Source organism: Marmota flaviventris, chromosome 4 (genome assembly GCF_047511675.1).
Source record: "Marmota flaviventris isolate mMarFla1 chromosome 4, mMarFla1.hap1, whole genome shotgun sequence".
NCBI lineage: Eukaryota > Metazoa > Chordata > Mammalia > Rodentia > Sciuridae > Marmota > Marmota flaviventris.
The window spans coordinates 125,314,217-125,337,522 of NC_092501.1; the positions used below are offsets into that span (position 1 = coordinate 125,314,217).

The window sequence follows — 23,306 nt, forward strand, 5'->3', positions numbered from 1 at the left end:
TTAGGGAAGTCATCTGTGTGCTTTCTGGAAGGAGATATGCATCTTTCTTTAGGGCAGGGCTGATGATACCAGAAGATGGGGTGGCCAAAATGATGTTGTTATGCTGTGTGCATGTACGATTGTGTAACAACAGATCCCATCATTAGGTGCAACTATTATGCACCAATTAAAAAATATGGAGAAAGAGAGAAGAAAATAAAAAGATGTAGCTGGCCACACTTAATGGTCTTAGGGTAAGAGGCAGCCAGGCTAGAGAGACCAACTTATAATTTAGGGGGGGTTTGGACCCCATGGAATCAGTCAACTCAGAGGCTGTGTTCAATCACTTCGATTATCAATTATGCCTACATAATGAAGCACCAATAAAAACTCTGGACAGCAAAGTTCAGGTGAGCTTTCCTGATTGGCAACACTCTGTGCATATTGTCACTCATCAATACCAGGAGGGTTGCATGCTGTGACTCCAGAAGGAGAGAGAACAGAAATTTTATATGATATGTCAAGAGCTTTGTAATGTTTTGAACAACTAATAATAATAAAAAAAGAGAACAGAAATTTTGCATTTGAAACCTTCTCAGCCTCTGCCCTAAGTGCTTCCTTTGACTGATTTCAGTCTGTATCTTTTCCTGTAATAAACCATAATTATGAGTTCTACAGCTTTCAGGGAATTCTGTGAGTACCTCAAGAACATCCTTAACCCTGAGGGTGATTTTGGGAAACCTCTTACAATTGTGGTTGGTGTCAGAAGTGAAGACAATTTTGGGACTGTGCCCTCAAACTTTGCAGTTTGACTAACTCTGGGCAAATGGGCTGAGAGCAGAGTGTAATGTGATCTAGGTTAGTCCACAAGGAAAGCTTTCTTTTACTACCCAGTTGCCAAATTCTGAAAATGAGGTTATGGAATCCTTCTCAAGAGACCTGCTAAAACAGTCCCTTCTTCCTTCAAAAGTGTGATTTGTGTTGCCCACAGCAGAGGACCAGCCAGGAACTCTAAAGAGCAAGGAGTTCAGGGCTGGAACTGGGGCTGGAACCCTCCCTGCACTTAAATCTCCAGAGGTTTCCCATCACATTTATAAAGAAATTTAAACTTCATACCCTATTTATGTGTTTTGGGGTGTGCAGTTTCCCCACTATAATGTGACTTTAGATCAATGCCAGGATATAACAGGTACCCTATTAATTTTGCTAAATAAACCAATAGCCCAAACCTAAAGAATCTAAAAATGCATATTTGCCAGTATGATTTTACCTCTGGCTTCATTTTCAAACTAATTTTATTGAGTTGCAATTCATATACCATATAATTCAGTCATTTACAATCAGAGATTTTTAGTGCAACATTGTAAATATATCAAATCACTACTATGTATATGAAATCACCACTATTCAATTGTTCTGACTTTCTTTTAACTCCAGCTCCTCTTTCCTCTCTAAAGGAGATGCCAATCATAACACCCAGTAGGCATCAATTGTAGGGAGGGCCCAGCGCCCAGCAAAGACTCATTCCTTTCTAGCACCTCCCAACAGAAAGCTAAGAAAAGGAAGATCTTCTTTCAGGTGGGGAAGCCACAAGGAATGAGTCCCAAGCCACCAGTGCCCAGATCCCTTGCAGCATGGAAGCAGCTAGACTATAAAAACTGAGGATAAATCGGACCCCCAGGTGGAAGGAGACACTGGTTCTGTTTGTCCCCGAGACCTGCCACACCACTTCCCACAGTTCGGTTATATAAACCAATGATTCTCTCTCAGGTTTGAACTGAAGTCCTTGTCCTGCTTACACACTCCCTCAACACACGTTTATTAAATCTCCTGTGTGCAGGGCACTGACCTTGGAATGTACCATCTCACTGGGCTGTGGTAAGTGTGGTAAATGCCAGGAGAGGGAACGTGCAGACCTGAGCATCTCACCCACCATCCAGGCCAGGGGGGACTTTAGGGGAGAAATGACTTTGAAGACATAACCTTAGAAAGCAATAAGTATCAGAAGAGATCTCCGAGATGCTAAGGTAAATCAAAACAGATCACCATCAGAAGCGAGGGAAGCTGCGTGAAGGATGTGACATTTGAATCACGTCTTAAAGGATAGATAAGATGCAGATATTTAGAGAAAGGATTTGGGGTAGAGGAAAAATTGAGCAAAGGCCAGATATAAGAAGCAGTGTGAAATTAACCAGAACTTAAGGTGCGTGAGGGAAAGAGGCAGGAATTAAGCTGTAAAGGGACCTTGGGAGCACTCAGCAAGTCAAAGGCCTGAAGGTTTACAGCAGGGAGCAGCATGCTCAGCTCTGTGCTGTAACAGGCAGTGGAATGTGAGCTAGAAAAGATGGGTGAGATGGGGTCAGGAGAAGCCAGTGTGGTTTCTATTGGGAAAGCCCAGGGAACAATACAGCCTAAATCAGCTCAGCTGATTCAGAGGAAACAGATATGTCAGTGCCACTGAAGAGGTACCAATAAGATGTAATGCTAACGCCTGTAATACAAGCGGGCTCAGGAAGCTGAGATGGGATCATGAGTTCAAAACCAGCCTCAGCAACTTAGCAAGGGCCTAGGCAACTCAGTAAGACCCTGTCTCTAAATAAAATACCAGAAAGGAATGGGGATGTGGTTCAGGGGTTAAGTGCCCCTGAGTTCAATCCCCAGTACCAAAATAAAGTAATGCTATGATTAGATGAGGTGGCTGTAGAATTTGATATAAGGAGGCTGATTCATACTGGGATAGGGAGGGGGAGCATGGGAAGAATAGATGAACTCTAGGTAGGGCAGAGGGGTGGGAAGGGAAGGGAGGGGACATGGGGGTAATTAATGATGGTGGAGTGTGATGATCATTATTATCCAAAGTACACGTATGAAGACCCATATTGGTGTGAATATACTGTGTATACAACCAGAGATATGAAAAATTGTGCTCTATATGTGTAACAAGAATTGTATTGCATTCAGCTATAATATATTAAAAAAAATCAGTGGTGGGCTAGGCTTGCCTCATGCATGTAAGGTACTGGGTTCGATCCTCAGCACCACATAAAAATAAACAAATAAAATAAAGAAAAAAAAAAAGGAAGAGGTGGAGGAGGAAGAGGATGGTGGTGGCAGCAACCAGCATTCCTTGACCTTAAACTGGACCAAGCACTTTATATGCATTGTCTCAATCTTCACAACCCTAAAGACAGATTCTATTATTATTATTTTTTATTATTTATTATTATTTTTATTCTATTATTATTATTATTTTATTATTTATTATTATTATCTTAGTTGTAGATGGACACACTACCTTTATTTTATTTGTTTTTTATTTTTATGTGGTGCCAGGGATCAAACCCAGTACCTCATGGATGCTAGGCAAGCACTCTACCACTGAGCCACAGCCCCGGCCCCCAGGTTCTATTATTTGACCCATTTTAAAGCTGAAGAAACTGAGGAACAGAAATAAAATAACTTGCACCAAAAGAATCTTGATGACACTTTAGAAAATAAGGAGTGGGGCAGAGGAAACTTGGGAAAGGAGGAAGAGGTCACTTCTGTACAAATTTAAGATGGCCACTTTCAAGGACCTCAGCCACCACTGCAGTTTGAATGTGTCCCTGACAAACGGGAATGGTCTTACCTACATTTTCTTAATGAGAATACAACAAGATTCAAGATGCCAGGCTTTCCTAAATCAGGATAGATTATCTTGACCACTCCCCCCCCCACCATGCCTGTCATTCTGCGACAAAAGGAAATTAGATTCTTCTGATAAGCTTTGTTTTTCACAAAATAATGTGGGATGATTACCCTGTACCCTGTGGTCTTCTAGGTGTTTGCAAATTGATTTTTTGATTATTTGTTCCAGTGATTTTCCAGGTATTCAGTGTTTTTCCAAGTTAGATTTATAGTGTGGGTGAGCAAAATTCATACCTGCCTTCCTTTTTTGTATGAATATGAATCTTTGATGTTATTTAGGATATTTTCATGCAGAATCAGACATACTCTAAGGGAATATACATCCAGACCTATGTGATGTAAGTCCACTTTTGAGGGACATAAAGCAATCTTCCTGCAGAATCCCTCAGAGTTTATAACATAGGCAAAACCAGAAATGTATTGAGAAATATAGTTAATTCAAAAACCTCAAATAAATTCAGTTCATTGCTCTCTAGAAATGTTTGTATGATGAATTTTTTAAAAATATTCAACAGAAAGATTACTATGTTAATGTAGCTACACTGTGAACACTGACCAAAAGCAAGATAAAAAAGAATTTTCTATCATTTACTTTCTCTGCACTCGGGGCATCCTTCCTGAAGCCAAGACTTGGAGGGAGTGGTGGTTGACTAGCCCAGGAATTCCATTTTTTTGTGAATACATTCTACTATGCTTTGGATATGGTTTGAGTGTGTTCCCCCAAGGGTTCCTGGACAGAAATTTAATCCCCATTGTGAGGTATTGAGAGGGTAGAAATTTAATCCAACCATGGTGTTTAGATGTAGGGCCTTCTGGGGGTGATGAGGGTTAGGTAAAGTTCATCAGAGTGGAGACCCTAGGACTGAAGACTGGTGGCTTTAGAAGAAGAGGGAAACCAGAGAGACACCTCTGTCCTCCCTATCCCCACGCCATGCCTTGTGTTGCCTTTGGCCAACAAGGAGTCCATAAGGGCCTCACCTCCCAGATGTGGCTGCCCCATCTGGGACTTTCAGCCTCCAAAAATGTGAGTTAAATAAACCTATTTTCTTTATTTCATTCTAGTAACAACAACAAAAACAGACTAAAACACGATCTAAAGTCCAATACTAGAGAATTGGAGGAAGAAAATCCCAGAATAGACCTTTCGTGGCCCTAACCACAGAGTCCTTTCAGCTCAAATAGTCTTAAGTTAAAGACTGGTTTTGAGGATATTTAATGAAAATTATGTCAAAAGGCCATACAAATGCTAACTATAACTTAAGTAACCATTTCCCTGCAAAGTTAAACACTGTTGCAAACACCTAAAAGACCACAGGGTACTGGGGAATCACCCAATATGAAAAGTTAAGAACTTGTCCTTAGATGTATTAACTATGCTCTGAGTCCCTGAAATACCACAGACCTAGAGAAAGCATTTGTCAAATCTGTGAGACAAAAAAAAAAATGCATTTTATGAAAATGAATGATTAATAAGATGAGGAGATCTGACAGCTTTCATATAAATGGAACTCACCTGCTGTCTGAGAGCAAATTTTAAAACAAAAAGACAGGTAGCCCTTGCCCTTGGCTGCCCTGGCTGCCCTTGCCTCTTTATAGCCAGAAGCCCTAAGGACTACATTATTTCTTGTTGTTTTCCTAAACCCTAAAAAAAAAAAAAAAAAAATCCTAAATATTTAGCCCCTTTATTAAGCATTGTGTTAAGCATGCACCTTCAGTCACCTACAGGACCCCTGCCTGATTCAGGGATAATAATATTATCTAACAATAAAATAAAGACCAAATTGAGAAAGTGTGTAAAGTACTTATCCTTGTTCATAGTAAGTGCTCAATAAATATTACCTATTATGATTATTAAGATTTTTATTTTCTAATCAATTCTGCTTCTTTCAATACATACAAATTATCTGCTGACTGATCAGTTTCTCCTCTAAGCTCTTTAATAGGAATTTTAAGTAAGCATATATTTTACCTACTATTTTTCTCATGAAAGATGACATTTGTTTTGTGTCCCTTAAACTCCCAAAGGAGTTTAAAAAGAGAACACTCTGCCTGGCATTTTCACAGTCATTTCTCAGTGTTTATGGCATTCTGGGAACAAATCGGGGAAGCTTCAGAGAATTCAACATGAGTGGGAGAGAAACGTGGCCTCTAAACGCCTTGGAGTTTTTCCTATTGGCAGAGGTTTGGAGAGGCAAGCAGAGGATGCACTTATTTGGGTAATGCTTGGAAACGGTCTTGTCACATGGCAATACTAAGATTTCTAATTGTAGTTGAGCGTATCATGAATGTTGAAAGACTCAAAAAACAAACAACAACAACAACAAAAACCAAAACCAGAAAGTGTCAAATATGTTAGGTAGTGAAAAGAAAGTGGTATTTTTTGCCATCACTTCGCTCCTCAATATTTCTAATAACCTAATTTTCTTTTTCTGCTTTTTTCTATCCTATACAACTGGCTCAGTGAGTTGTCTGAATCCCAGGCCCAATTGCACACTGAATTGCATTGCCCTTAATATCTTTTATGGTTATATTGCCTCCCACAAAGGAATGGTTTAGGCAACTTAGGAGCCCTATAAGTTCTAAAATTGCATATTTTCTTTTTCTTTCAAAGAAGAGCATTTTGAGTCGTTTACTTCATATTCACAGTGCAAGGAGAAATTATGGCAGGAATATACATTTTACCACGCGACCTGCCTAATTCCCTGCCTCTCGGCTCCAATCCCTTATTTCAAAAGCGAACTTTGCTTTAGTGAGCTCTTTGCTTTCAGCTGCTACCGGCATATGAGGCCAGTTCTGGTGGTTTTGACCTGACCCTCTTAAGACCCATTCTGCCCAGCCTGTTCTAAGTAGAGGCTATAGCTTTTACTAAAAACACATTCCTCGCAGTTACAGTACGTATAAATTAGCTTTTCTTTCTTTTTAAAAGGTTGGCGTTCCCACACCGGGAGTCGAACCCGGGCCGCCTGGGTGAAAACCAGGAATCCTAACCGCTAGACCATGTGGGAGACGACGAGGGCGCTCCTGAGCTCAGGCAAATTGAGTCTCTTCACTGGGCTTCCGCCAGCCCCGCCCTGCTCCGCCCCGCCCTCTTGTAAATGCCCTCTGCGCCTGCGCGCGCTCTGCAGCTTTTTAACCCTCTCTGGCCCACACGCAGTTCCTTCTTAAATATCCTTCCAATCTTTTTTATCCGTCTACCCTCGCGCCTTTTGTCATCGCATTCTGTCTCCTGGTCCTAGATACCATGTCGACAGCGACGTGGACATTGGATTGGATGAGCCATGGTTTATAATTCCTCTCTAGAACTCGAACAGAACACGCACTGAGCTGTGTTCCAAGGTTAGAGGCTCTTGAAGAAGCGAGCACCGTGGGGGTCGTGAAACCGCCGCCCCGGGTCCACCCTGACCGGCTGGGCCCCCAGAGCGCTCCAAGCCACCAGCCTCCAGGGTACTCTCCCCTTTCTCTGGTCAAGGCTGGCCACAGGCACCATCCTGTCCCCAGAAAGTTGATCTTTTCCCTTGAAGAAACAGAAACAGGAATGAGGACTGCCTGGAAGCCTGGAACATTCCAGGTCCTGTTGACTCAGTGGCTGAAGGCGAGATTTGTGTCACTGAGAGCAGGCTGTGGCGGTCTGGAGAAAGGCCCTTACTGCGAGCCTTCAGGATGGGTGGAAATTCCTTGTGGTTTCCAAACCCCTTCTCGATTTGAAGCAGCATTTCATGGGGAGCAGTTCATACTTTAGCATAACTCTATGTTTGGATAAGGGCAGTACAGAGAGTCATTTATTCGGAATGGCCAGTGTGGGAGAGTATGGCTCTGGCGTCCTTGTGGCTCAAGCTACACACAGTTGTTTTTATCAGCAGCGGACTTTTTGGAGCCCATCTAAAAGCTAAGGTCCCTCTTGCTCCCCACCTGCTTCAGGGGCTGAGAGGTCCCTGAGCTCTGTATGGTTTCAATTGTGACACTTCTCATGAAGAGGGAAGGCTTGGGACAGGCCAGAAGAAGAAACTTCTGCTTTTCACTCATTTCCACGGAACTAGCTCCCCGGCCAGGAATGAACACAGTACAACATAATTAAAAGTTAAGGTAGCTGTGAAGAAAAACTAGAAGCATTGACTGCAAACCTACTATGCATATGAGACACACCTCCAAATGAAGTGGGTCTTAACCACAGGTGGCTTTTCCTGTTCTGTCTTTGAACAGTTTCATTGTTTGTCTTTTAATCAATGAAATAGTTTCTTTTTCTTTCTTTCTTTCTTTTTTCTTTTTTCTTTTTTTTTTTTTTTTTTTTTTTGGTGGACATCTACTTTGGAACACCCAGGAATCCTTTCCAAAACTAACCTCAACAACAGAATACCTAGCATCCATACTTTTCTTTCGGATGCCCAGAGATTCATTGTACTGACACTTTTCAGTTTTGTATTTCCACGTGATGATAATTCTTATTAAAAGTATCTTCCCAGTTTTAAAGATAAAATTTCTCAGTGTTACCTATACATTGGGAGAGCACCATTCATAGGCTATGACCAAAATGCAAGTTTAACTTTTGTCTCATTATCCAACTAAGCTGAAATATGTTCCACTTTTCTTTTAAACACTGAATGAATACAGTAATAGAAAAAGCTTTATGATCACTTGAAGTAATATAACTCACTTAAAGATAGTATGCTGTTATGATACTGTCTTTGGGGTGGGGTTGTGACTCAGTGGTAGAGCACTTGCCTAGCATGCATGAGACCCTGGGTTTGATCCTCGGCACCACATTAAAAATTTAAATAAATAAATAAATAAAGATATTGTGCCCACCTAAAAGTGTAAAAAAGTAAATATTAAAAAATATAGTATGCTGTTCAATAACTCAGTCTTCATTCAAAATAGTTCTTCTCCCTCCCGACCCTATCCCCAGCTTATGCAAGATTTCAGGTTAGAAGCAGTGGTTTGCTGGGCCTGGCTTACATTGGCTCACAGGAGCCAACTGTGAGCTTCCTAACTCTGTGTTCAGTAACATTGTCCTGGTGGCCTGAGCTGAGAGTATTTACACCATGGAAATCCGCAAATGATAGGAGGCCAGGGCTTCTTTCCTTGGCAAGCTGGAAAGATTGATAAAAAATAGTGGTGTGTCAGTTAAATTTTTATCACACAAGATATGATCCACTTATTACTTTGGCCTTCCTCCCTTGAAGGCCCCAGGGCTCTCCAAGATTGAAGTGTAGGAGGGGAGGAGAAAGAAAGGACAGAAGTTCCTACTCAACTGCTACTATCCAGAGTCACCTTCCTGCTCTCTGAGCCTGCACTTGTTTTAGGGCTCTTCTCAGCCTACTCAATGGGCTCATCACAGGCTTCCCTGCGTGGGCCCCTTAGTCAGTATCTCACAGTGAACCAGCCATGTTTGGTCTCAGACTAGTGGTACCAACATCACTAGTGAGTTTGTTAATTCAGATTCCCAGCCCTGCCACTGGAAGACCTTCAGGAGGGAGGCCTGGGAATCTGAATCTTAACAAGCTCCTTCCCATAAATGATTCTGATACCACGAGATTTCCAGAAATACAGAACTACAAAGACTTCAATCTCTAAAAGCCCATTATCCCCAAACCCTCGGATCTCTGATTGGTTTCCATTATTCCCTTCCTTGCTCAAAAGCCTGAAAAATATGGCTTCTGGCTGTCTGCTGTGTAGAATCTAAATTCCCTGGCCAGGCCTTCCCAGCCTTAGCACAGCTTGCTGACATTGTCCTCTGGTGCCCCTCTTCAGAAATGCCACATTCCAGCTTGTCTACCTGCTGTGCCTCACCTGTCCTTTTGCTCTGCCTGGTTCTTCTTTCCTCATCTGACCCCAAGTGCCAAGGCTAGCTCAGCCCCATGGAGCCACCTCACTTCCTTCCAGTCACAAGGCATTCTGTTTCTTCTGAATTCTAAATCACAAGCCTTTAAAAACTGGTAATGGGAGTTTATGCCTTGCCACCCTTATTAGTTATTTAATAGGAAGGCCTGTGAATAAAAATTAGATTCCATAATCCCCCTGGGAACCTAGTCCAGCACTCAATCATTCTCGCCAAATAGTCCTTCCTTTTATCTAACTTAAATACTTCCTGTTATACTTCTATGTGAAAGCTGCCACCTTTTCACCAGCAGCATGAACAAAATGTTCCTGGGAGGAGGGGAGAAAAAAAAACGACGAATTTTTGAAGCTTAGCCAGACCAGTAAGTGAGCTGCATTTCTTTAGACACACACACACACACACACACACACACCCTACTTGTGTTGACACAAGGAACAGTTATTCCTGTTCCCATGCATCTAAGGCTGATTCTCTCTGGGCAGCTCTCCCATTTTATCCACCATTCGATACTGGGGTGGGGGGGCTCAAACATATTGTACTTGCCAGACATCTACATTAGCCAGAGTCATGTGGGTGTGATTGAGGCCTGTGTTTGCCAGTTGTTTAGGATTAAGGGTGGTTTGCACTGCAGTGAGCCCAAGAGTCATCATTTATCAGGACCTCCAAAATAAGGACCCATTAAAATTCCACTCTCCCCAGGAAGCTCTGCTCAGCACAAAGTCTCAGTCTATGGCACCAAGTTAACCTCCAAACTCTTTTAGGTAGCAGCACCTGCCCTGCTGACAAGGCAGGGTGAGTTAATCTTCATGGCCTAACCCTAGGATCAGTTTCTAAAATTGGGTCTGATCTCAAGAGGTCCCTGGGTGACAGAGCTTCCTCAGGAACTTGTTTAGATCATGTAACTCTGCTCCTCACCTCTATCCCAAACCTACCGGCTCCTATTTGTCCTGTGACTGAGGGCAAACATCCTTGAACCTCTTACACTGGGTCAGGAGCTCATTCTGTGCATCCTCGCTGTGCATCAGGCTGGACCTATTTCCCTGCGTCCTCCCTGTGGAAGACTGTGTGCTCCTTGATCATAGAGTCCCGATCTCAGTCTGTTATACCCCCAGCTTATGTATAGTACGGGGCTTTAACACACCTAACTACTTAATAAATCAATGTCAAAATGACTTCATTTCTTTGAAGACTTTCCTATAAAGTTCACTTTTTTTTCCTCAAATCAGCACATAACAAGAGGAAACTATTCCTCAGCTAGGTAAATATTTTTCTTGACATATGGGCAAGAAAGTGTTTGAGTAATTGATCATTTGATTCATTCCCTTTTTTTCTTTTTTTTAAACCAAGGATTGAACCCAGGGGCACTTAACCACTGAGCTACATCCCCATTGCTTTTTATTTTGAGACAGGATCTCGCTAAATGGCTTAAGGTCGGCTAAGTTGCTGAGGTTGGCTTTGAACCTGCGATCCTCCTGCCTTGGGCTCCCAATTTGCTGGGATCACAGGCATGGGCCACTGCCCCAGGCTCATTTACTTAGCCATTAACCAATCTCAGAGGAATAGTCTTGGTTTCTACCTAGCACCTACAAGACAGAGCAACTAACTGAGAGTCTCAGAGGGCCATGATTTTAAGATTTGAATACTACAACATAAAACAAGAAACCACAACTCTGTCTCCTAATGTCCTTCACACACACTTTGTCCCATACCTTCTCTTCACCAGTCTGATAGCATAAGACATTGCCAGACCATGAGGGTACACATCCCTATTCTTGTGCTATTGGTTTGTTCCCACCAGGGCTCAGGCCTGGTATAGATGTGCTTTTCTTGTTTTGTTTTTTTTCTGCAACCACATTCAGGAATGGTGAGTCTTTGCATTGGCATCTTGAAATTTGCCCACCGGGGTAGTTTCTTTTTCCAATTTGCTCAAGTATTGAAATCATGGTGCTCCAAGATCCTCAGTTAATTTGTTTTGTCCCTAGATGCTAGGAAGAAATTAATTTGGAAGAAATCAATTTATGAGAGGTTAAAACTATTTGTTTCCTTTCAGGACTTCCCACCAGTACTTCTAAGTTGAATAAGTTTTCTAAACTCATTTTCTTTTTTCCCTGTGAGAAAATCAATCTCAATTATCATCAATGAATCCATGGATAGGGATTGTGTCAAGTTCAGTGTTCATCATGGCATCCATATTATATTCACCCAGTATATGTTTGACAGTGCTTGACATAAAAATAATAGCTCTCACATACAGGGTTCACTGTGCCAGGAAATTCTGAATATTTTAATATAATAATTTAATTCTCACAGTGTTCCAGTAAGTAGGTACAAATATTATTCTCATTTTACAGATAAAAATGTTGAAACACAGTATCCACCAAATTACATTGTGTGCATGTACAAATATGTAACAATCAATCCCATCAATATGTACAACTCTAATGTACCAATAAAAAATGTGGGGAAAAAAGGTGAAACACAGGATGGTTATATAACTTGTTCAAAGTCTGACACTTAAAAGTCATCAATGCAGGATTCAAATGCAGGCATTTTGTTCTGGAAACTGAACTCTTAATATATCTTCATATATCTTAATAAATCTGTCTCTACTACTATGAATATATTGCATAAAATAGGGAACTGTCATTAATAATGCCTTCAGCAACAACGACAGCATATATTCTGAAAGCTGATGACATCTTCTAGAGAGAATGAGGATGATGTTATGGGATTTTCTTAATTTGGTGAAAATACACATTTTGTGATCTAAGACTTCCTAGATGCTAATTGGCTCAGAGAAGTCATCTGCTCTGTCCCTTTTACTCATTCACTCATTTTCAAAAATATTACCTTCTTTATGACTAGTTAAAAATAATATTATCCTCTATCAACCCAGCCTAGCAAAACAAATCTCATTCTCCCCACCCCTACCCCAGTCTGTACTCAGAGAGAACTTAGCTAATGTTCACTGATTGCTGGATTTGAATGATTCATACAGTCAACAAACCAGGTCCAAAAGATGTATGATGCATTAAACATTCTGTCCTTCCAAAGCTACAATCTACTTGACATCTGCACCAGTCCCTCAGGAAGCCTTCTTAGCTTTACCATGAAAATGTATCCAGAATTTGATCAGTTCTCCCCATGCTATGGCCAAGCCACTATTATCTCTTATGTGGATTACCAAGAGTCTAACTCGGCATCTCCCCTCTTCTCAGCACCGTAGGCAGAGGGACCTTGTAAAACAAAGCAGATCGTGTTTTCTCTCGTCAAAACCCTCCAGTGGTTTCCCATCTTGCTCAGAATAAAAGTCTGGACTAGGACAGCCCGCACCTTCTGTTCACTATCCTCCCTGCTGCGCATGCACTTTGCTCTAGCTGTACTACTCTCCTTGCAAGTGTGGGGAGGAAAGAGCTTTCTAGACTGAAGGACCATCTTTACCCTTTGCTTCCTCACCTTCCTCAGGTCCTTAAGAAATCATCTCAGTGAGATGTTCCCCATCCACTCTAGCTAGAATTTCAGTAAACTGCCTTTGCTGGCTTTCTGTTTTCTCTTTAAAACTGACATTTGACATACTATGTGTCTTACATATCTATCTTGCCTGCTGTCTTTTCTAGCAGTTTGCAAACAGTGTTTGCTGTTTTGCTCACTGCTCTATCCTGTCTTCAATGAAACTTGATATTCAATAAATATTGGTTGAACAAATGAGGGAACAAAGATGGCTACACAGGTGACTGCTTTCAAGATCTGCAAGTGGAATCAACAATAATCATTGAGAGGATGGAGAGGTGAAGAATCACTTCTGGTAAGGGTCATCATAGAAATATCAAAAAGGAGGTAGGATTTGAGCTGGTCTTTGGCAATGAGGAACTTTTGGGTAGGTGTAGCGGTGGAGAGAACGTAATACATGGAAGTGTAACATCAGCACACCCCAGGAAGAGGTCACTGTGAGACATGCTGGTGGGAGGTAGAGTGGAGGTTCCCAGAGAAGGTGATGTGGAAGCCTTAGGCTGGGGAAACTTTGCAGGAAACTCATGGAGCTTGGGTTTTATGGATCAAGATTCCACACTGAGTCTTTCTCCCTGCTTGATCTATACATCCCATAACCAGAGTATTCCAAAATCACAGAGTATCAAATATCTGATGTGTTGACAGGGCATAAGAAAAGTAAATACCAGCATTTCTCATCAGTTACACAGTAATATTGACTGACACTTGCTATTCACAGAACCTGTGTTATCAGCAAACTTATTGTTTCCCAAGAACAGAAAGGCAACTTTGATCAAGTATCTGGAGGCCAGGACTTCAAGCATTGCACATAATGAAGTTGTAAAAAGAAAACTCAAGAATGCATTGGAATTCCTCCTACAGTCAGTATATTATGACTTCCCGCATACTATATACTACTGTTAAGTTCATACCACTAAGACTTTTCAAACTAGGAAGCAAGCTAAGTAGATATGACTCTGAACCTTTAAGCTAATGTGATTTGGGAGGGGAACCATTCATTAGAACATGCTGTTAACTTCCAAGATGCTGATAGACAATTCCTTACCACTGGAAACTGTTGAACAATAATATCTGTCTTTGGATCCGTTCTCTGGATAATAGCATTGTAGAGGAGATAGGGATGTACTAATAAGTACAGAGCAAGTCAACTACTGATTACTGGTCCCCAAAGAGTTGAATATCTTCTTAGCAATCCTTTAAAATCATAAGTTCCCATACCACATCAGAACAGTGTTCTCTCCCATTGCCTGTTCTTTTGGAGCCTGTGTTCTTTCCATTGTACTTAAGAAACAAACAACAGCATTTTCTAGTGACCCTCAAAAAGCAGACACCCATCTGCATTGCTGTTCATCCATTTTTTTTTCCCACTCTTTCCCCGGGTAAAATGCTAAGCAAGGGATTCACAGCCCTTGTTAAAGCAGAGGCAGAAATGCAAAAGTGAAGCTGTGCAGCAGATGGATTGGAACCAGCAGCTGTTAATATTCCTGTGGAAATCTATGAAGAACAGCCAAATAGGAAAGCAAAGCCTATTCTTTTTTTTTACTCCCCTCTCCCCATCCGGGTACTGGGGATTGAACCCAGTGGTGCTTTATCATGAGCTACATCCACAGCACTTTGTGTTGTTGTTTTCTCCCTACATCTTTTATTGGTGCATTATAGTTGGATATACTGATGGGGTTTGTCGTTACGTGTTGGCACGTGGCACACAATACACAAGATAACAGTGTGATTTGGCCAATATCACTCCCCAGTACTTTTCCCCTCTCTCTTCACCTTTCACCCCTTGGTCTCTTTCCTCTATTGATCTCCTTTTTCCTTCCTAGCCTCCACAGATGAGAGAAAACATAAAAATGGGAAACACTTCACGAATTTGCATGTCATCCTTGCACAGGAGCCATCTAATCTTCTCTGTGTTGTTCCAATTTTAGCGTGTGTGCTGCTGATGCGAGCACCCAGAGCCCTTTTTATTTTCTCAGTTTGAGACAAGTTCTGGCTAAATTGCCCCGACTGGCTTCAACCTTGCAATCCTCCCTCCTCACCCTCTAAAGTCACTGGGATTAGAGGTGTGTGCCACCACACCTGACAGCAAAACTATTCTTTCAGAGCTAGTTATGGAGGGAGTCAGCATTTAGAAAGACTCAAAGGCAGCAGAGGAGTGAGAATGCCTTAGTGTAGGAAGCAAGGAAGGTTTCAGGCTTGTCCCACTGATAAGCTGTTGGACTAGGAAACTGGAGGTGGGCTACTTAGAAGGGGGCATCCTACGGCATTGGTTTGGGATGCATGCTTGGCTTTCTCTGGTTGGTCCTAAGTTGGAAGTTGGGGCAAACTTATGGAAACTCAGTTATTAATCAACTGCTGGACAATTGGGGCTATTACAGACATTGCTGTTAGCTTCCTGGATTGTTACTGGAGCCAATATTCAGACTGCTGTGAGTATGACTTTGAGCACGCTGGCTTCCCAGGATGTTGGTTAGAGGTAAAGGGCTTGGTTTCCTGGGCAGGTTGCTGCAGTGTGGGTCACAGTTCTATTTTGGTGCATGGTTTGGCCATTGTCCACATGAATACTCAGGTTTTCATTCCCAAGAGGTCAGCAGACTCCCTGTATTCAAAGCTCTTTGCCCATTCAAAGCTCTTCTTCAGGACAACACGCACTTTAGCTTCTCTTCATTCCTTGCTTCCACTCGCCAGGCAGGGCCTCACTTAAGGCCCAGCAACGCTGAAGCCTTCCTTCATTTTCCCCTCATGGTTACAGCCCTCCTACCTTGTTTATCTATTTGAGCGAGACCTCTCCTTTACATTTAAAGCCACTTCAAAATCACCTCCATACCGTTACAGATGGCAGGACACCCCAAATGTTCCAGTTTCCCTTCTCTTTCTACAGTGTTTACATGCCATGTATTTATTTACAAGGGCATTCTGTATCATATGATATTAATATAAATGACAGTGACAATGCCCATTCCAAGACTGGCGAGGGTAGTGACACATATGGAGAGGTGTTTGGTAAATGGTTCTGAATGACTGATGCCGAAGAGATGCCCCTACACAACAGAGCAATTCCAGCAGACCAGTCAGAAGAGTCACAGGTGACCTAGTCTGTTCATTTCTTTTGCTATAAAAAATGACAAAGTCTGGTTCAATCCCCAGCACCACACACACACACCAAAAAAGTGGCAAACTCTCTCTCTCTCTCTCTCTCTCTCTCTCTCTCTCTCTCTATATATATATATATATATATATATATATATATATATATATATTTACACACACACGTATTACATGTAATATATGTTACATATACACAGAAAATATAAATATGTAGAAAAATTTGCATCTGCACAAAACAGGTAGATACTTTTGTCATTATTCTCTAAATAATACATTATATTCTATTAGAATATATTTTCTAATATAACATATCACCTAATATGATATATATTATGTTGTATAACATAATGCAATTATGTATAATATATGATGTTTATTATATATATGATTTTGTTATATAATATATATTAGGTGTTATAAGTAATTTAGAGATTAAACTTTACCAGAGGATGTACATAGTTTATATACAAATACTCTGCTGTTTCATATGAGGGACTTGAGCATCAGATTGGGGTATCCATGGAAGATACCCTCAGATACTAAGGGGTGTGTGTGTGTGTGTGTGTGTGTGTGTAGAATATACACATGAATTTTATCCAGGTACTAATTTAATAAAATTATCACTATGATAATTTTATTAAATTTATCTAAAATCCCCATGGCAATTGCAAGAATGAAAAAAGCCTTTCACATTCACATTCAGAATTACAAAATAATCTGGGTAAGTATAATAAAGGCGAAAACAACAGAATCCCATAATGACATAATAAATGTATCATGAAACCTAGATCCAGATCATCTTCTGGAATACCCTAGATCTGACAATATATCATGAAAATCTGATGTGGCCCAAGCTATTGGCAATACTCCAGGATCATCACTATAATCAAGATCCATTCAATTAAAATAAACGTGTTTTTTTAAAATTAAAGCTGTCCATTATAAAACCTTCAAATACTTATATGGTTAAAGTCAGTTATTGCTATTTTAAAATGGCAACAAGACACAGTAGGGTTCTGTTGATATTTTTGTCCAGTTTATCTGGGCCTGAATTCTGGATGAAAAAAGAATGGTCAGTAGAGCCATTATTGACAAAATCTTAAGAGTGTAACACTACTCTGTTAATTTGACAAGTTCTGGGTTTTGCTCTTTGTCCTCTTTCTCTCCTCTGAGAAACTTTCTTGAATACAAAAACCCATCACCACTCTGGAACTCAGCCAAGGGCCAGAGGAAATACAAATAATAAACACCACTGCTCATTTGCATCAGGATTTATAGCCTATAAATCAGCTCATATACTGAAGTCATGTGGGCCTCAAATTGCACGAGAGATATAATCAAACATCTGTCGTATTTTCCCTTTAAAAATATATCAGTCACTATCAGGGTGGGGTATAGACTCAGGAATCTGTACACACTCTACGAGAGCCCATAAAATTGCATGCAATCTAATAAAGCTGCCACTGGGCCTATATCTCCCTGGGGTTATAACAGCATGCTTCTTCCTGCCTCTTCCAGGATACCTTGTAAAATAGGCCAGGTAATCACCTGTGGTGCCAAGTAATAATGCAGGATTTCCAAGTCAGCTGTTCATGGCTATTCCTTTCTCTGACCCAAGAAAGATATTAAGTTAATGCTGGAGACCTTTCAGGAACTGCCTACCTGCTTCCCAGGTCATGAATCATTCTTCCTCCTACCTTCCTAACCTCTAGTCAAACAGGCTTTTTAAAATCCTTGTTGGTTATTAATGTCTTCAGTGATGCTGGAGTGGGGACTCTAGTCCATGCTAATAGGAGGCACTAGAGGAAGAGTGGGAAGCTGTGGGATTCCTGTTTTTGAGAGTGTGGCTTATGACCACAGCATCTCATCCTAGCAGCAGTGGAGGGCTCCACCACCAGCAATTGCTTACAGTTATTCCAACAGTTCTAAAACCAGCCTCATCACTGCCTCACCTCACTCTCCCTGCTCAGAGAGACCCACACTAACTAGCCAGAATGCCCTCCTGAGAAGTCTGAGTTCCAGCTCCACAGTCTCACCTTTATGATCCTAAAGAACCAGGACCTGCCAAGCAGGACCTTGCCTAACCCAGAGGTCTGGATCTCAGCCCTACAGGGCTATGCTCCCAGCTGCTAAGTGTCAAAAAAAACTCCTAGCTTCATGCTTTTTTTTTTTTTTTTAATCCCCGGCCTAGGGGTGATTAATGTTTCCTATCATTCTTACTTATGTGACAACTGAGTGTCCCCCTTTGTCTTTTCTTTTTCCTAATACCTGGTTAACAATTCTTTATAAAAGTTCTCTGTTAAAATTCTTGTGATTTCCGTCTCATAACTGTGTTCAGTACAAGTCTAATTAATAAAGGAATTCTTTCTATCTGGTTTCATATCAACAATTCTTTAAGAACACAGGGGCTGGTTGATGTATTCCAGGAAGACTTTAATTGTATCTATTAATTTATGCTACAAGAACTGGTCCTCAATTTACTAAGCTCAGAAATTGACCATGTCAGCAAATTGAAAGCAAATTTGTCCCTCAGATCATTGGCATAAGGAAGGAGACATATGTGAACCTGCATGACTGCAAGTTATAATAATACTAAAATATAGTTATAATAATACTAAAAGTTATATAATACTAAAAGATATAATATCCCTGTGTCAGAGACAAAGGATTTATTCTAGCCAGCATATCAGCATTGTTTATACTGGTTCCTTGAGCTCTGATTTGCACTCGACATCGTGAAGAGGGATAGGTGATATCTGTGAGCTGAGTTAGAACAGAGTACCCCTGATCTTAGGGAACCTGGATCTTTTATAACGGGCAGTAAACATGCCAGCCCTAATCTCCACAACAGCCACTTACTCTCTTTTCCTAAGATATTTGCTATATGAACATCCTTGAAAAGAGTCCAGAACAAAGGAAACATAGGAGACCCTGTCTGCCAACATTGATTTGAGCTTACATGTGAACCTAGAGCAAGGATAATTCAATTGCTTGTGTTTATACACCAGGGATCTCTATAGAAACTACCTATAGTAGTTTTAGTGCCATTGCATCTCTCTGAAAATCTAGAGATTTCTAAATCACAGGAAATTAATCCATTTTCTCATTAATATTCTGAAAATGCACACACTTTATAGAGACAGAATAGTTTAGTTATTGGCCAGAGTAAGACTTGGCTAACAATATTTGTATATCTAATATATATATATATATGTTTTTATAATCTTAACAAAAGATATTGCCCTAGATATTTGGTGGACCAAGATGAATGACCTCCTAGAGCAATGTAAATGTGAGATCAGAGTTGATGCCTGAGATATATAGCAAGCACTCAAAAATCAGTAGTTATATTGTAAAGGACATGGCAAATAACAGAAATGAATTTGAGTATAGTTGTATAAAACAAGGAATTTACAGGCTGGGGTTGTGGCTCAGTGGTAGAGTGTTCAGCTAGTGCGTTGGGGCCCTGGGTTCGATCCTCAGCAGCACATAAAAATAAATAAAAACAAAGGTATTGTGTTCAACTACAACTAAAAAAATTAAGGAATTTACTACAAAAATGACATACTATCTCCTAGAACACAAATAGAAATGTAAACAATTTTGGAATAGCTACCACTATGTTTGGATATGGTTAAGTGTGTCTCCCAATGCTTCTTGTGTTGAAAGCTTGGTTCCTACTGTGGCAATGTTAAGAGGTAGTAGAACCTTTAGGAAACTGGGGCCTGGTGAGAAGTTATTAAAGTGTCTTGTTGGGGGCACAACCCACCAAAAAGATTAAGTTAGTTCTCATGGAACCCTGAGTTGATTATTGTGAAAGAGCTGTTACAAAGAATCACACCTAGCCACTCCCCAGAAACTCTGGCTTCCAGTCTCACCAGGTGATCTCATTCATGTTCTCACTATGATGGCATCTGCTACAATGTCCTCACCAGAGCTTAGCCAATGCTGATACCATGCTCTTGAACCCCCAAACTGAACCACATCCCCCTTAGGAAGTTTATTTATGTTGTTCAACTTCAGGTATTTCATTATAATAACACAAAATGAATACACCAACCCTGCCCTGGCTGCTCTGTTCGTAAAATATGGCATCATTTCCCACTGCTCATTCTACAGTATGCCGGGCACAGTGCTTGAGACCTGGAAAACTACAGGAAACACACACAGATACAGTTATTTTTTTCTTTTTTCTTTATTTTAAACGTTATAAGGCACAGAGCCTGCAGTCTAATAGAGAGAGAGAAATCAAAATATAACACAAATAAATGTAATCTGAAATGGTAGTAACTGATGAGAAGGGCAGTTGAGGGGCAGAGTAAGTATAAGGAGGACCTGACCCATTTAGGAAGGTCAAGAAAGACTTTCCCAAGGAAGTGATGACTGACCAGAGACCCAGGCTTAAACAATAAGACAATAGGGAAAAGGAAATAGCTTTCCAGGCATGAAAAAGAGCAAACACCTCCTGGCAGGGAAAGTATAGTGAGGAACCATAGCTGGAGCTCAGGAAGATTAGATGAACTGCCCAAGGTCACAATAAAACCAAGGTCAAAGAACAGGGATTTTAATCTAAATCTTTGCAACTCCTGGGCTACTTTCATTATACTATCAATTTCCTCCATCAGCAAAGATGATCTTTCCACTCAAACCTTCCATCAGAGATCTATCAATTAACACTCTCTCCATAGGAAAATCAAATCACACAGTAGAACATGAGGGAAAAAAAAAAAAAAAAAGGCTTGAGCCATGGAAACTAAAGCCCTTACAATGGAATTCAGCTTGCTGTTTCTTTGTTGAGTGTGGCCAGGAATCTTGGGAATGGTCCACGCCAGTGGTTTTCAGTGTGGTCCCTGGACCACGGTCATCAGCATCTCTTGGGAACTTCTCAGACAAGCAAATTCTCAGGCCCTGCTCAAAACCCATGAATCAGAAACTTGGGAACTGGGACCCAGCAATCCAGTGGGAGCTATGGATTTTATTTAGAGACAGGGTCTCACTGAGTTGTTTAGTGCTTCGCCATTGCTGAGGCTGGATTTGAACTTGCCATCCTCCTGTCTCACCTCCCCAGCCACTGGGATTCCAGGCGTGCACCAGCACAACCTGTGTTTTAACAAGCAAGAGCCCTGCAAAGACTTCTGCCATACACAGTGGCCTACATCAGGGCTTCCCAAACCTATCTGATCATCCTAAGCACCTGGGGGAACTTGTTAAAAATTCCTGAGCTACACTCTCATACCTACAAAAACCAGATATAGTTTCCTGGGAACCTATATTCAGATTATCAGACTGGTTTTGTAACCACTGATGTACACTGAAGTAATAGTATTTCTGACATAGTAAGCAAATAACTTTCAAAAGCCATTTGTCCTTGTTGGGTAATTAAAAGTAATAAGTATTTCGGGTTCTACAAGTCAGACTGAGCATATAATTTGATAGCTATCTTCTTAACCCTCGGATTTTAAAACAATATCTTTCAGAAATTTCCTATTTGGACCCTTACTGATAAATGTCTCCTTGTCTAACAGGCTTATATTATCATGACTACCACAAACTGTATGATATCTAATAAGCGCTGACCAAATATGTAAGTCTTGTTATTTTAGCTCCAACCTAAAAATCTGTTCTTGAAAACATCCCCAAGATTTGAAACATCAAAAAGAAAAGTGTTCAGTCTTGTAATACAAACACTCAGTTTAGAATTATTTTTTTCCTGTTTCTAGAATGAAACAGATTTTCTGGAAAGAAATAGTTTTTCTATCATAGTAACTTAGCATTGATTTAAATAAACATACAAATAAGTAAGAGAGATATAATTTATTTTTATTTTTTGAGATTGAGTCTCACTGTGTTGCTAAGGCTGACCTCCAACTCTTGGAATCATGTAATCCTCCTGCTTCTGTCTTCCAATTACAAGGTACATGCCAACCCCAACCAGCCAACATTATGTTTAAAAAACAAAACAAAAACTTCCAGAGCTAAAAGAAATGTTACTATCCTAGATTTATTTCCAAGCAACACATTTTCAAGAATTTTTCTGTATTAGAATTTTCCTGGATTTGTGCAGTTCATATGCAAATAGAATAGCCTGGTCTCTCATAGGTAATTTTACATTTCAGAAGTTCTTAAGACGTGAGCACTCTACCTCTGAGCCACAACTCCATCCCTTCACTTTTTAAAAATAGGCCTAATTATTGGTTCAAATGTCTTCTGACAGTTTGGTGGTTAGGGCCAGCAATCATGATTATGTAAAATCTCAATTTGTGCTGATACCACTCCAATAAAACAAGCAAGCACTTTCTGTAGTTTAAGAACATGAAAAAGAGCATAGGAAAAAGAAAAGTTACCCTTGATTAAGTTACTCTGCCCCTGATGATATAAAAAATTGCTTAACTGAAAAATTACACAATAATGGTTTATTTCCTAGGCTAGGGATATAGCTTAGTTGGTAGAGGACTTGCCTTGCATGCACAAAGCCCTGGGTTCTAATTCCCAGATCTCACACACACTCACACACACACACACACACACACACACACGTTTATTTCCTATGGTAGGGTATCAACATCTTCAAAGAAAAACAGAACAACAGAAATCCTTCTGTACAGCACAAAACCCAGAAGGCAGTACTAAGAAGATAACCCATTTTACCTGTAGAAATAAGAGGATTAGAGAAAAAAAAATTGCTTTAGGCCCTCTTCTATAAATAGGGAATTTAAAAAATGGTAACAGATTCCTATCTCATGCCATATGCAAAACAGATTAAAGACTGAAATTCAATATTATAAAAGTGTTAGGAGGAAAGAATATAATGTATTTGGGGATGACACCAAGATTCAAAGCCATCAAAGAAGCAAACAGAACCAACCTTACCATTTGTTAAAATACTAGCAAGAGATTAAAATATTTCACAAAAGATTGAAATCTACAACAAAGCGAACAAATTAAAAAGAAAAAGACAAGCAACCCAAAGAAAAATAAAGGATTAAAACAGACAATTCACAGAATATAATGGCTAATAATAGTGATAATGTGAAAAAAAAAAAAATGGCCTTACTCATACCAGGGAAATGAAGAAAGAAAAAAAAAAAAAAAAAACCCTTCTTTCACCTGACAGAGTAGCATCATTACTTTATTTGCTGTTGCAGGTTCTCATCCCTCGTAGGGTCATCTAAATATTATAACCAGT

General features: G+C 40.4%; 2 non-coding genes and 1 pseudogene across 2 annotated transcripts; 1 reads left to right on the forward strand and 2 right to left on the reverse strand.

The window, feature by feature from the left end:
• LOC114087273 (large ribosomal subunit protein uL1-like) overlaps window positions 1-23,306 on the forward strand; it is a 42,221-nt pseudogene that overhangs the window by 12,138 nt on the left and 6,777 nt on the right.
• On the reverse strand, window positions 6,600-6,671 carry Trnae-uuc (transfer RNA glutamic acid (anticodon UUC)). The gene has a single exon. It is a non-coding gene; the product is annotated as a tRNA-Glu (tRNA).
• LOC114087503 (U6 spliceosomal RNA) lies at window positions 14,859-14,964 on the reverse strand. Its single transcript, XR_003581838.1, has one exon. It is a non-coding gene; the product is annotated as a U6 spliceosomal RNA (small nuclear RNA).